This window comes from Canis lupus, chromosome 4, assembly GCF_011100685.1.
Source record: "Canis lupus familiaris isolate Mischka breed German Shepherd chromosome 4, alternate assembly UU_Cfam_GSD_1.0, whole genome shotgun sequence".
NCBI classification, from domain to species: domain Eukaryota; kingdom Metazoa; phylum Chordata; class Mammalia; order Carnivora; family Canidae; genus Canis; species Canis lupus.
Genome location: NC_049225.1, coordinates 6,676,382 through 6,690,325, shown reverse-complemented (window position 1 = coordinate 6,690,325; position 13,944 = coordinate 6,676,382). Strand labels below are relative to the sequence as shown.

At 39.2% G+C, this 13,944-nt stretch overlaps 1 long non-coding RNA gene across 2 annotated transcripts in view; it reads left to right on the top strand.

The window, feature by feature from the left end:
- LOC111095693 overlaps positions 1 to 13,053 on the top strand; it is a 31,438-nt gene extending 18,385 nt beyond the window's left edge. The window contains exons 2-5 of one of the 2 annotated variants that reach the window (XR_005357536.1): positions 4,773 to 4,845; positions 11,261 to 11,454; positions 12,000 to 12,166; positions 12,694 to 13,053. This is a non-coding gene — a long non-coding RNA (uncharacterized LOC111095693). The remainder of the gene's footprint in view (positions 1 to 4,772; positions 4,846 to 11,260; positions 11,455 to 11,999; positions 12,167 to 12,693) is intronic. The other variant, XR_005357537.1, reaches the window with a different exon arrangement.
- Positions 13,054 to 13,944: the final 891 nt, after the last annotated feature.

Genomic DNA, 13,944 nt, shown 5'->3' with positions numbered 1-13,944 from the left:
ACAGCATCCATTCTTGATCAAAACTCTTCAAAAAAAAAAAAACTCTTCAGAGTGTAGGGATAGAGGCAACAATCCTCAGCATATTAGAAGCCATCTATGCAAAGCCTGCAGCAAGTATCATTCTCCATGGGGAAACACTGGGAGCCTTTCCCCTAAGATCAGGAACATGACAGGGAAGTCCACTCTCACCACTGCTATTCAACATAGTACTGGAAGTCCTAGCCTCAGCAATCAGGCAACAAAAAGAAATCAAAGGCATTCAAATTGGCAAAGAAGAAGTCAAACTCTCCCTCTTCGTAGATGACATGATACTGTACATAGAAAACCCAAGGACTCCACCCAAGATTGCTAGAGCTCATACAGCAATTCAGCAATGTGGCAGGATACAAAATCAATGCCCAGAAATCAGTGGCATTTCTATACACTAACAATGAGACTGAAGAAAGAGAAATTAAGGAGTTAATCCCATTTACAACTGCACCCAAAAGCATAAGATACCTAGGAATAAACCTAACCAAAGAGGTAAAGGATCTATATCCTAAAAACTATAAAACACTTCTAAAAGACATTGAGGAAGACACAAAGAGATGGAAAAATATTCCATGCTCATGGGTTGGAAGAATTAATATTGTGAAAACGTCTATGCTACCCAGGGCAATTTACACATTCAATGCAATCCCTATCAAAATACCATGGACTTTCTTCAGAGAGTTGGAACAAATCATCTTAAGATTTGTGTGGAATCAGAAAAGACCCTGAATAGCCAGGGGAATATTGAAAAAGAAAACCAGAGCCGGGGGCATCACAATGCTGGATTTCAAGTTGTACTACAAAGCTGTGAACATCAAGACAGTGTGGTACTGACACAAAAAACACCCTTGCATCCTGGGATAAATCCCCCTTGATCATAAAGAATGATTCTTTTAACATATCATTGAATTCAGTTTGCTAATTTTTTTTGAGGAGTTTTCCATTTATGTTCATCAGGTATACGGGCCTGTAATTCTTTCTCTCTCTCTCTTCTCTCTCTGTAGTGTCTTTGTCTGATTTTGTTGTCAAGATAATGCTGGCTTTGTAGAATGAATTTAAAAGCTTTTCTTCCTCTTCTGTTTACTGGAAGGGTTTGAGAAGAATAGCTATTAACTTCTTTAAATGTTTAATAAAATTTATCTGTGAAAAAAAGATCTTATTAAGCTCAACAGCAAAGAAACAAACAATCCAATCATTAAATGGGCAAAAGATATGAACAGAAATTTCACCAAAGAAAACATAGACATGGCCAGCAAGCACATTAGAAAACGCTCTGCATCACTTGCCATCAGGGAAATGCAAATCAAATCCACAATGAGATACCACCTCACACCAGTGAGAATGGGGAAAATCAACAAGACAGGAAACAACAAATGTTGGAGAGGATGTGGAGAAAGGGGCTGCTTCTTGCACTGTTGGTGGGAATGTGAACTGGTGCAGCCACTCTGGAAAACTGTGTGGAGGTTCCTCAAAGAGTTAAAAATAGAGCTACCCTGCGACCCAGCGATTGCACTGCTGGGGATTTACCCCAAAGATACAGATGCAGTGAAACGCTGGGACACCTGCACCCCGATGTTTCTAGCAGCAATGTCCACAATAGCCAAACTGTGGAAGGAGCCTCGGTGTCCATCAAAAGATGAATGGATAAAGAAGATGTGGTCTATGTATACAATGGAATATTCCTCAGCCATTAGAAACAATGAGTACCCACCATTTGCTTCAACATAGATGGAACTGGAGGGTGTTATGCTGAGTGAAGTAAGTCAATCGGAGAAGGACAAACATTACATGGTCTCATTCATTTGGGGAATATGAAAAATAGTGAAAGGGAATAAACGGAAAAGGAGAGAAAATGAGTGGGAAATATCAGTGAGGATGACAGAACATGAGAGACTCCTAACTCTGGGAAATGAACAAGGGGTAGTGGAAGGGGAGGTGGGTGGGGGGTTGGGGTGACTGGGTGATGGGCACTGAGGGGGCCACTTGATGGGATGAGCACTGGGTGTTATACTATATGTTGGCAAATCGAACTCCAATAAAAAATTATACAAAAAAAAATCCATCACCATCACAGAGAGGCCTGTCTGATGCTGCTGTTCTGGGATATTGCCCATGTTTAACCAAGAGTGAGTCCGGAGTGTGGGCCAGCTGGCAACACCTCCTAGACCTGGGCCAGAGGACTAGGCTGGCCTCCATTGTCAGGACTACTTTTCTCCTCTTACCACGGTAAAGTAATGTTAAACATTTCCCTCAAAAACATGCAGAGCCCTTGAAGCTTCTTCAGACTTCAACCTGAAACCATATGCTGAGCTTTTTGTTGCTTGCTTAATGGACTGAGTTGCGTACACTGTGCAGACTCATGGAATTACTGCTTCTAACATTGGAATCTGTATTTCTGGTGCTACCAGTTTGAAACTGCATGGCCGTGATGAATATTTTTCTTTTATAAATGAGCACATTGTGGACCGCTCATCCTTCATCTAGCCTTTGTCTGTATCATAACTCTTGGCGATCTTTGAAAACCAAACTGCATTTAACTAAGGTTCTCAGCCCCTTAATGGGAAATGTGGTTTTCTGATATGCAATTTATATTCTCCTTACAGAAGGAATCTTTGAGAGTTAATGCAGCTGTAAGTTTCCTGCTGAACAGCTAAATGTGTACATAAGAGCCTGCAGGTATCTGGGATGTTGTTCTTTTGAAATTTCACTACATTATATTCTGAATACTTTGATTTGGATAATCGCTAGAATTCTCATTCTTTACATGAAATATTTAAAATCTTCCCATTGTCATTAATGGATAGAGTTCTCTACATTTTTTTTAATGAGGAAATCATGGTCTTGCACATTTTGTTCAGTTCCCTGGGGGAAAACATGGCAATTGGAAATATATTTCAGAAGTTGCTGCTCTGAACAAAATTTCAAAAGTCTGTATCAGTTCCTGTTTCAAACCTGATATGAAAATCATTTTTATTATCATGTGTAATCTATAGGTTCAGCATGTTTCTTTCAATTATTTGGAAGCAAAAGAGAAATTTTCTTGAGGAGCTAGAATTTGATAATATGCAATGTAATGGAAAAGAGAAGCTATGTGTGTGACTTATTTTCAATAAATTGTCTATTTTTGGATGCTTTCCAGAACTTTTGTTGAAATCCTATGAATATCCTTATTCCTAGCATATTGCTCAGGTGAGGTTCAAATGGAGATAATTCTCATTTTCTGGTGCCTAGAGTGTAAGTAGAAAGCAACTTTATTCTTTCTTACAGCTTACCATTTCAACCCACTCTGCCAACTCATTTTCCTGCCCTGGATGTGATCCCATGCCAATCGGATGCTTTCACAAGTGTTTCATGTATTAAAATGCCCATCTGAAATTTCTGGTCAATGTACCTGTTGGTCCTTCCCTGGATCAGCACTGTGTCAGTTGGGAGATCCGCATGGCTTCCTCCTCTTGCCCCAGCCCTGCGTACTTCTCCCCCACTCCTCTGCTGGCCCCGCGGAACTGGCCAGTGGGGAGAGAGGGAGGGGAATTTTACTCTTGGGACCATTTGTAATTAGTATTGGTTGCCTGGTTGACACAGCAGTGTTTAAAGCTGACCTGCTCATAGTGGGAGGCTCTGGTAGCTTCCTCTGAGATGGCCCTGCTGGGGACCTTTGATGGCAGTCAGTTGGCACCAGAGAAGCCTCCATTGACTGACCACCACAGCCTGTCCCTGACTTCCAGCTGTCAGACTCCAACTCTCCAGGAGTCCATTTGGAAAGTCTCTTTCGAGATGCCCCTGGAAGGTTCCACGTATAGGTTTCCTATCTAGCCCATGGGAACATGAAACTTTGTCCCTTCATACTACAGAGGTGTGTCCCTTCCCAGTGTAGCCTTGTGTTCTTGCTCTGTGTCCAGGCCCACTGTTCTGGCGAGGCTCCTCTCCTTTGGGGTTTAGGTGAGATAAGTACTAGTTCTGGTTCCCGCAGTCCCAGATACCAAAGATGCATGTCAAGCCCTCTGAATGGTTCCTTTGAAGCCCTCCTCATTTAAAATGGGGGGCATCCCCACCCCAACCTCAACAGAAGACAGGCAACAAAGACAAACAGAACACACTCAACTCTAAGAAGCTTCACTCCCTAAACTCTTCACTTCAACCATCTCCAGGTTTACCCGTATGAAGTCATTCCTTGGCTGGACCAATTATCTGCCACTTACCTTGGTTCTCAGCCTTTGGACCCCAGCCAAGCCTGAGACAAAGAGAAAAGTCGTATTTAACTTTCAAAAATGTATTTTGAAGTCAAGGCATCTTGAGAATCCAGAGATGAGCAGATCTAGTAATTCTCTTGTCCCCTCAAATGCCCCATTTAAGGATCTTGGGCAACACGGCATGGGAGGAGCATCTAGATTTCATATCTCTTCTACCCCTCACTAGTCATAGTCCAGTTCACATTTCTCCAGTTACTCTTTGCCTGGCTCTATGGAACTTCATCCCACATATGGATGTCTTAGTATTTAGCAAAGATTCAAGGGATTCTGGAGCTCTATTATTTTTTTCTTGTACAGTTCCTGACTCCTTAGCATCATGCCATTCAACTTCCTGCCATCAGCCTCCACGAACTCCTGTCTTCATCTCTGAAACTCAGCCAGACCACCATGCTGTGCTTGGGATCTACCTTTCTGTTCCATGAGTCTTGGATGTGTCTCCAGGCAAAACCACAAGGACTCACAGACTCTCTTAATTTGTTTCCCTTTTCTCAGCCCAATATAACCTACTGGTCAATGTCTGAAAACAGGAGTTTCATGTTTTAGACAACTTCAAGTGTATGGCAGGGTAAGTTAGATTCCTGTTATCCCATCATGGTTGGAAGCACAGCAGTGTGTGTGTGTGTGTGTGTGTGTGTGTGTGTGTGATGTTTTTTTACATAAGTGTTTTCCAAATATTTAGCTATTCAAGGTCTGCTCATTCTTTTGTGTTCTCATAATATTTTCCATATTTCAAAGCATCTAATTCTTTCGAGATTCCTATTTTTGAACCTTGCTGTCTTTGACTTCAACTTTTTTTTAATTTATTTTTTATTGGTGTTCAATTTACTAACATACAGAATAACCCCCAGTGCCCGTCACCCATTCACTCCCACCCCCCGCCCTCCTCCCCTTCTACCACCCCTAGTTCGTTTCCCAGAGTTAGCAGTCTTTACGTTCTGTCTCCCTTTCTGATATTTCCCACACATTTCTTCTCCCTTCCCTTATATTCAACTTAATATATTTTAAAGATTTTATTTATTTAAAGAGACACAGAGAAAGAGGCAGAGACATAGGCAGAGGGAGAAGCAGGGGAGTCTGATCAGGACTCAATCCCAGAAACCAGGGATCCTGACCTGAGCCCAAGGCAGATGCTCAACCACTGAGCCACCCAGGTGCTCCGACTTCAACTTAATTTTAATTAATCAAAGCTGAATTAAAGACACTTTAGGCTTATACTTTCGTATTCTACATGTATGGCACCTGTATTATTTTAACATATTCATTATGGGTCACCCTGTTTTTAATCTCTTTTCTTCTTCAGTGCCAAACTTTAAGGCCAGCGATTCTTTATGTGCAACTTAATGTGCAGATAAATCACCAGGGATCTTATTAAAATGCAAATCCAATTCAGTAGGTCTATGGTGGCTTCTGGAATTCTGCTTTTTAACTAGCTCCCAGGTGAAGGCAATGCTGCTCTTCTGGGGACCAGATTGTGAGTAGCAAGATTTGGGTCATTCTCTAATTGCCAATGAAATTACTCTTTAAACATATGAGAAATTCACCCAGAGTGTCAAACTTCCATTTTCTACTTGGTGAATATGGCAAAGTTTAGAAGAAATAAAATTCAAGATGCAAAACTTTTTTAATTTTTAAATTTACTCACAAAAATTGATTTCAGAATCTGTCTTAGCAATTTATCTCACTACCAATTCCCATGTTTATCCTCCATACTTCCCATGTTGTACCACACAAATTTTTTATTTATTCACTGAACAAATATTTATTAAACAATATACATTATTGAGGATAGAATAATAATATCTTTCCAGTCATCATTACTCATTGCACATATGAATGTCAATGAATAAAAGATCTGAAAGGATTTTCAAACAATAGCATCCCAAACAAATACAGCTGACTCTGGAGCAACATGGTTTTGAACTGTGCTGGGTTCACTTACACATGTTTTTTTTTTTTTCCAATAAATACAGTGCAGCATTATAAACGCATTTTCTATTCCTTATGATTTTTAATAGCATTTTCCTTTCTCTAGCTTACCTTATTATAATAATACAGTATGGAATACATATCACATACAAAATGTGTGTTAATCAACTATTTATGTTATCAGCAAGGCTTCCAGTCAACAACACTAGGCTATTAGTAGTTAAGTCTTGGGGAGTCAAAAGTTATAGCTGGATTTTCCACTACATGGTGGGGGTTTCAGGTTGGTGGTCCTAACCCATGCGTTGGGCAAGGGTAAACTGTATTCTTTAATTTGAAGTGAAAGTGAATTGCTTTGTTAAAGACACTTCATCCTAACTACCATAACATATTACTTGGATTCTTAACCTAATTAAAAAGACTTTCCACTAAAAAATGTTCTCTACTTAATCTCACTTACCTTTAATTATATAATAATATTCCTATCTAAAAGCACACAATACAGATTTTTATCAGATAGTATGTAGCCATTCTGAAACAATGCTTAGGAGATGCTAGTGATTAGAACAGACCCCATTCACACCAACTGCTCTAAATGACCTTTTCCTTCATATAAAAATGTGTGTGTGTGTGTGTGTGTGTGTGTAAGTACCAGGATAGAAAAATATCAAGAAAAATCAGCTCCGGATGTTTCCTTTAGTATTTTTCATACTATCAGGTACTGCTTGTGTAAAACTCTTTGGGGATCCATCAGACAATTAAAAAACCAAAAATTTTCTCTTTTGAAAAAAGTGCTTCCAATTTTATTTTTAAATGTAGCTTCCTAGAAAAGGAAGGTTCTTTATCCAAAGAACTGAGGGCCAAGTAAACTCTTCTCGGCCATTTTTCCAATTAGAAGAATGAAGGAGGGAGGTGTGTTTCCTTCATATGCCATTGTTGGTATAGAAGGGGATAAATGGGAGGTAGGACAGCCCTTATTTTTGGTCTGCTCTTCATAATAATTTATGAATATGCCTTCCTTATTTATCCAATAGAAAAAGCAAAAGTTTCTTGTTTCTCAAAAACCATTCACTACAGTTTGCACCAATAATCCTTTGCTCATACAGAGCAGCCACAGCTCTGTGTTTTTTGGTCCCTAGCAATGAAGAGTGTGCATGTCAAGGTACTAATAACTTCTGAATGCCACCACGTCTACAAAGCTGTCTCTGCCATACATGTCATATTGAATCTTTACACCACAGGGAGGAGTCACAGGGTGACTGGATAACGGCTATCATCTTTAAATTTTTTTGAAAGCCTGTTTCAGCACACAAATTCAAAAAAGATAATGTTCTGACCAATAAACTTAGACTTTTGACTTTCTGGATCACAAGTTGTAAAAACTCTTGAGTGCATGCATTTCAGAAAATAACTCATTTTTATATTGTTACCTTAACTGTTAGTTTTAGGAAACATACAAATGTGTCTGCCTGTATGAAATGTCATGAGATACCTGTGAGTTGTGTCTCCAGGTAGCAGACAATGAGCTTCCTCTACCTTCACAAGAGCAGCATCTGATGGCAGCTGGTCAAATCATTATCAGTGTGTCTAGACCAGGATTTTTCCAGTTCATTGAAAGTGATTGCAAGAACCAGAAAAGGTATATAATGAGCTGGGACACCCACCTGTGGGAGGGAGGAATCCAAAACACCTGATGTTTGTTAGAAGACTACCAGTCCAAAACACATGGTGTGTAACTGTATAGAATGCTTTCCAGCAATCCTTACTTGATGGCCTATATTGGCCTTTAAAAAAATTAATAGAATAGAATAGAATAGAATAGAATAGAATAGAATAGACCGGGGGCACCTGGGTGGCTCAGTTGGTTAAGCTTCTACCTTTGGCTCAGATCATGATCTCAGGATCCTGGGATCTAGCCCCATGTAAGGCTCCCCACTCAGGGGGGTAGACTGCTACTTCCTCTCTCTCTGCAGCTCCCCCCTACTAGTGCTCTCTCTCTGACAAATAAATAAGATCTTTAAAAAGAAAGAATGATTTCATGCAGTTAGTATTTTATCATGAAGGCATTTCAGGGTTATATAAATACATTATGTATCACATCATAAAGTAAAATATATTCTATAGGTTTTGTCAAATAATTTTTTTAGTACTAGTGTAGAGAATAATGTGTGACATATGTGGTATAAATAAGGTTAAACTAATATTAATTATTATTATAACTACATTTATTAAGTCCTTACTACTTATGAGGCACACAGCACAAATAATATGCATATTCTAAACACTTCATATAAATTTTCTCATAATTCTTTCTAAGATTCCACTGGAGGGACACCTGGGTGGCTCAGTGGTTTAGCATCTGCCTTCAGCCCAGGGCGTGATCCTGGAGTCCCGGGATCGAGTCCCACATCGGGCTACCTGTATGGAACCTGCTTCTCCCTCTGCCTGTGTCTCTGCCTCTATTTCTCTTTCTCTGTCTCTCATGAAGAAATAAATAAAATCTTTAAAAAAATAAGATTCCACTGGAGGTACATACCAGTTTTACCATGTTTCACATTACAAAATGTATGAAATAATTATAGGAATAAGTCCTAGACCTAATCTAGACTTTGACTTTGACTAGCAGGGCCATCTAAATGAATCTCTTTTTATTCTGATGTCCAAATTCCTTATCTTTAAAGGAAAATTAGGATTCTTTCAGTAATTTACTCACAAGATGCTGTGAGTTTTACCCTGACAATATTTGTGAAGGTGCTTTGAAAAAAACAGGTGATATTAAACAAATTTATTCTGGTTTTACTGATCTTATTTTCATAAGAGCATAATTTCAAAAATGAACTGAAATTTATCATGGGCATTTTTTTATAATAAATTTATTTTTTATTGGTGTTCAATTTGCCAACATACAGAATAACCCAGTGCTCATCTCATCAAGTGCCCCCCTCAGTGCCCATCACCCATTCACCCCCACCCCCCGCACTCCACCCCTTCCACCACCCCTAGTTCGTTTCCCAGAGTTAGGAGTCTTTATGTTCTGTCTCCCTTTCTGATATTTCCCACAAATTTCTTCTCCCTTCCCTTATATTCCCTTTCACTATTATTTATATTCCCCAAATGAATGAGAACATATAATGTTTGTCCTTCTCCGATTGACTTACTTCACTCAGTATAATACCCTCCAGCTCCATCCACACTGAAGCAAATGGTGGGTATTTGTCATTTCTAATGGCTGAGTAATATTCCATTGTATCATGGGCATTTTGAAAAATTTCCCAGCGGCAATAATTGTTAAAAAATGAGAACTCGTTAACTAAAATATATTATTGTCTTTCTAAAAAAAAACCTTTAAAATTAAGATTATTTAAGAGAAATTCCTGCTCAAAGGTGGCCCAATGAAGATTATAATGGATTAACTCAAATTTTCAAGGATTTGAGATCCCATTCTTTATGTCATAGCCATTCCAGAAGACTGGTGACTTCATAAAGAATACTAGGACTTTTAAGCTCTTACTATCATAATCGCAAAATGGGATATTTAAACAAAAGTGATACATAAAATCCCAATACAAAGTTTGATAATAAATATCGGTGATCCTGACCATCTCATATCCATTAGAATTAGTATTAAAACAAACAAACAAAAAAGAAAAAAAAAGCCACTACCACCAAACAAACCCAGAAAATAATAAACATTGGTGAGAATAAGGAGATATTGACACACTCGTGCACTGCTGGTGGGAATGTAGAATGGCACCAATGGAAAAAAGAATGGTGGTGACTTAAAAAATTATAAATAGAATTATGATATGATCCATCAATTAATTCCACTTCTAGGTACACACCCAATAGAATTGAAAAAGAATGGAAAGCAAGGACTCAAAAAGATATTTGTACATGCATGTTTATAGCAATTATCATTCACAATAGCCAAGAGGTAGAAGTGACCCAAACATGAATTGACAGGTGAAAGGTTAAGTTCCTCTGCTTTGAAAAGGAATGAAATTCTGACAGATTCCACATGAATCAATCTGGAGGACAGGATGCTAAGTGAAATAAGCCAGTCACAGAAGGACAAAGACTGTATGATTCCACTTACCTGAGGTCCCTAGGTTAGTCAAATTCAATTCCCCCCAGAGGCTGGGGAGTTAGTTTTTAATGAGTATAGAGTTTCTGTTTGGGGTGATGAGTCTTGAAAATGGATGGGGGTTAATCATTGCACAGTGAATATACTTAAAACCACTAAATTCTATACTTCAAAAAGGTTAAGATGGTAAATTTCACATAACATAGAAATTTACCACCATTAAAAACAAAATAAAACAAAACTCATACCCTAAAACTTCAACACTGACTTCTCAGTTTCCAATAAAAATTTCCCTCTTTAAGCAGATTAGTATAAGCAAAGTATTCCCTTTATCAAAAGCTTCAGGGCAGCCCGTGTGGCTCAGCGGTTTAGCGCCACCTTCAGCCCAGGGCGTGATCCTGGAGACCCGGGATCAAGTCCCACGTGGGGCTCCCTGCGTGGAGCCTGCTTCTTCCTCTGCCTGTGTCTCTGCCTCTCTCTCTCCTTGTGTCTCTCATGAAGAAATAAATAAAATCTTAAAAAGAAAAAAGAGCTTCAGAAAGTCCCCAATGGCTAAGACACTTAGGACACAGAGGGCTCTTCCAGAATCAATCATAACAGAAGAAATGAGTTCCGGGGCTCTCTCCGCGACGTAGCTTTCCCACCGCCAAGTGTGATTACCAAGCTTCAGAGTTAGCTCTTTAAACACCAATTCTATTTTCCTCAAGCTTTTTTTTTTTTTAAAGATTTTATTTATTTATTCATGAGGGATACACAGAGAGAGGCAGAGACATAGGCAGAGGGAGAAGCAGGCTCCATGCAGGGAGACCAATGTGGGACTTGATCCCAGGACCCCAGGATCACACACTGAGCCGGAGGCAGGCACTCAACCTCTAAGCCACCCAGGCGTCCCTTCCTCCAGCTTCTTGATTGTTTCCAAAAAAACAAACCTATATACTAAGGTTGAGGTTGTCTCTATTTTTTCCCTACTCAGTGTTGTTTGTGGAAAAGGAAAGACTATTAAGCACAAAAGAAGAGCATTCTTAAAGAAGTCTTTGAAAAGTGTGGCACTTACAGAGCAGCCTGAGCAAGCTTGCCTCTATCCCTTAAGCGGAATCTTAAAAGAAACGGGACTTTTCATTGCACCTTCCTATATAAAGAGATCTGGTGTAATAAATAATGAAGCTGGTAAGTAAATAAAGATTCTGTCAAGTTGTCTACTTCTTATTACATTGGTGGACATACTGTTACAATAATGACTATTCGCTGTGTCAACTATTCATACCTTTAATAAATCTGATGACTTGAAATTTCCTGTGGATTGATAAAAAAATTAAAAATGAATTTAAAAAAACACTAAAAATGAATAAAAAGGAAGCTTGGTGTAGTACTCCTGTCCTTGTTTGCTTTTTAAAATCTGACGTATCTTCAGTTCATTTCAAGGATTATAAGAATACACAAGAATCTTAAGCGTATAATCAATTAAAAATTTTAAAATGCACTAAGTAAGTAAATCCTTTGGCATGTATTTGGAGGGTGGTGGAGAGGGGGAAAGATGTTGTCAAGCTGAACAAATTCTGACAATTTCAGGATTTCCAGAATAATTAACATTTCTTCTATAGAGCTTAGGAGCTAAACCTCGATTACATTTTTTAAAAATACTCAAATTTTGCAGAGTTTTAATTTATTAAATTGACCCTAGTGATCCTCATTACCTCTTTGTTGTTGTTTAGACTGTACAGCTGGATGGAGCAGGGAAGTGAGAATCAGTATAATTGCTCTACCACAGATTCTCAGCCATGAGTGATTCCTACATCACAAGGCACTAGGAGACCTTCTAGTAGACATTTACCAAAACACCTCAGACGTGTTATTGTTTGATGAGCTGAAAGGACCTCAGGTAGGTGAACAATGATTCCTTTTCTCCTGCATGTCCGTTCAGACCTTAAGAAGCATTCAGCTGAATAGCGTGGGCCAAGGGGAGGATGTATAATCCAGGGAAAGGGCGGTTAGTTGGACATGCAAACACACATAATAGTAAGTTTAGGAAAAATTGGTACAACAGTGGATGAGAATAAAAGAAGCAAGGTATGAATGAATATTATTTACAAAACGGGCCAAGGCACAGCATCACTGGCATTGAGTTAGGAGGGTGGCCAGGAGAGAAGGGAAGGAGGCTATCTCAAATTCCCCACTGAAGATGCAGTAAGAGTGGCCCATACCTTCCACCCTTTATAAATGAAATCATTTTCAGTCTCCACTGTACTGGGATAACAAGGCTAAAGGGAAATGAGCCTATGAGCTAGCTCCGGTGAACTGGCCTGGCCTCAACTGGGGGTGTTCACAGACAAAGTAATTATCTCTTGCTTTTATTTCTTCTTCTGTACCTGTCCCCTTCTGTATCTCTACCTATGTGATTCTGTACAGGTGCCTGCAGGCTGACATCACCAGATCCTCCTGGCATACTGACGGCCTCTGGGACTGGGATGGCCAGGTGACCTAATCCAGACCAATGGAAATGAGACTTACTGGGGTCCCAGGAAGAGAGATGCCTCCTTTTTCCTGTTGGTTTTGAAAATAAAGTCAGTGTAGGAGCTGGAACTTCTGAAACCAGCTACTACTCCTGTGTGCAAGCAGACTGAAGCCTTGTGGAAGGCGGAGCCAAGGAACGAATACAACAGAGGCCTGATTATATCATCCAAGCTCTTGAATCTAGCCATGTCCAAAGTTAGCTCAACTTCCAGCATTTTCCGTCCGTGCGAGCAAATATATTTCCCTTTTACTTAAGCCACACTGAGGGGGTTTTATTCTGGCATATGCAAATAAATCTCCAAGGCTGTATTTGATGAAATGGGATGAACAGAGAACCAAAATGGACAGAGAAAACAGAACACACACAAGAGTATCCGATGCTCATGTTTGTAACTTGGGTCAGATGTCCAAATGTGACAAATTTCAAATTATTCTCTTTGGGGAAAAAACATTCTCAGACTATGTATCCCATTAGGTATAGCAGGAGTTTAAAAGTGAGTCTAGATTATTCAAAGAACAGTAGACAGTAAGATTAATTGGTAAAGAGATTCTTCAGGTTTGGAGTAAAATGTTCGACCATGTTCCATGTGGATCATTTGATAAGATTTTATGAAGTCATCTTCCTTATGAACTTTCTCACCTGTACAGGCAGGCTTCAGGGTTGCTCTCCAACAATAAAGAACTTTCACACTTTTACAAATTCTTGGGATTAATTTTCTCCATGGGAGCAATAGCCACAGAGACAGAGTTGGGATCTGTGATCTCTGGATCTGCTTCAGGGATGAATTTCAATAGAATGCTCAGGCTTCAGTTTTAAGTTATATTTAATTAAATAAGCAATACATTTAACTTAATTAACTAACATCTGATAAAAAATGACCACATAAGACACAGCCTGGAGGAGACTGATACTTTGTTGATTTCTCCTTTCCTGTTCGGAGACTGAATACAATTGGGAATTTTAACAGCTCACTTGTGACTGTAGTAGTCATTTTGCAAATGAATGGTAAAGACTTTCATATTTCACTTAAAAGGAATGAATTTAGTGCACTTTCATCCCCTCAAGGTAGCAGAATTACTCATTTTGGAACAGAAGAGATTTTTAGTGTCCTCAGAGCTAGCTCGCCACCCCTGTGCTGCACACAT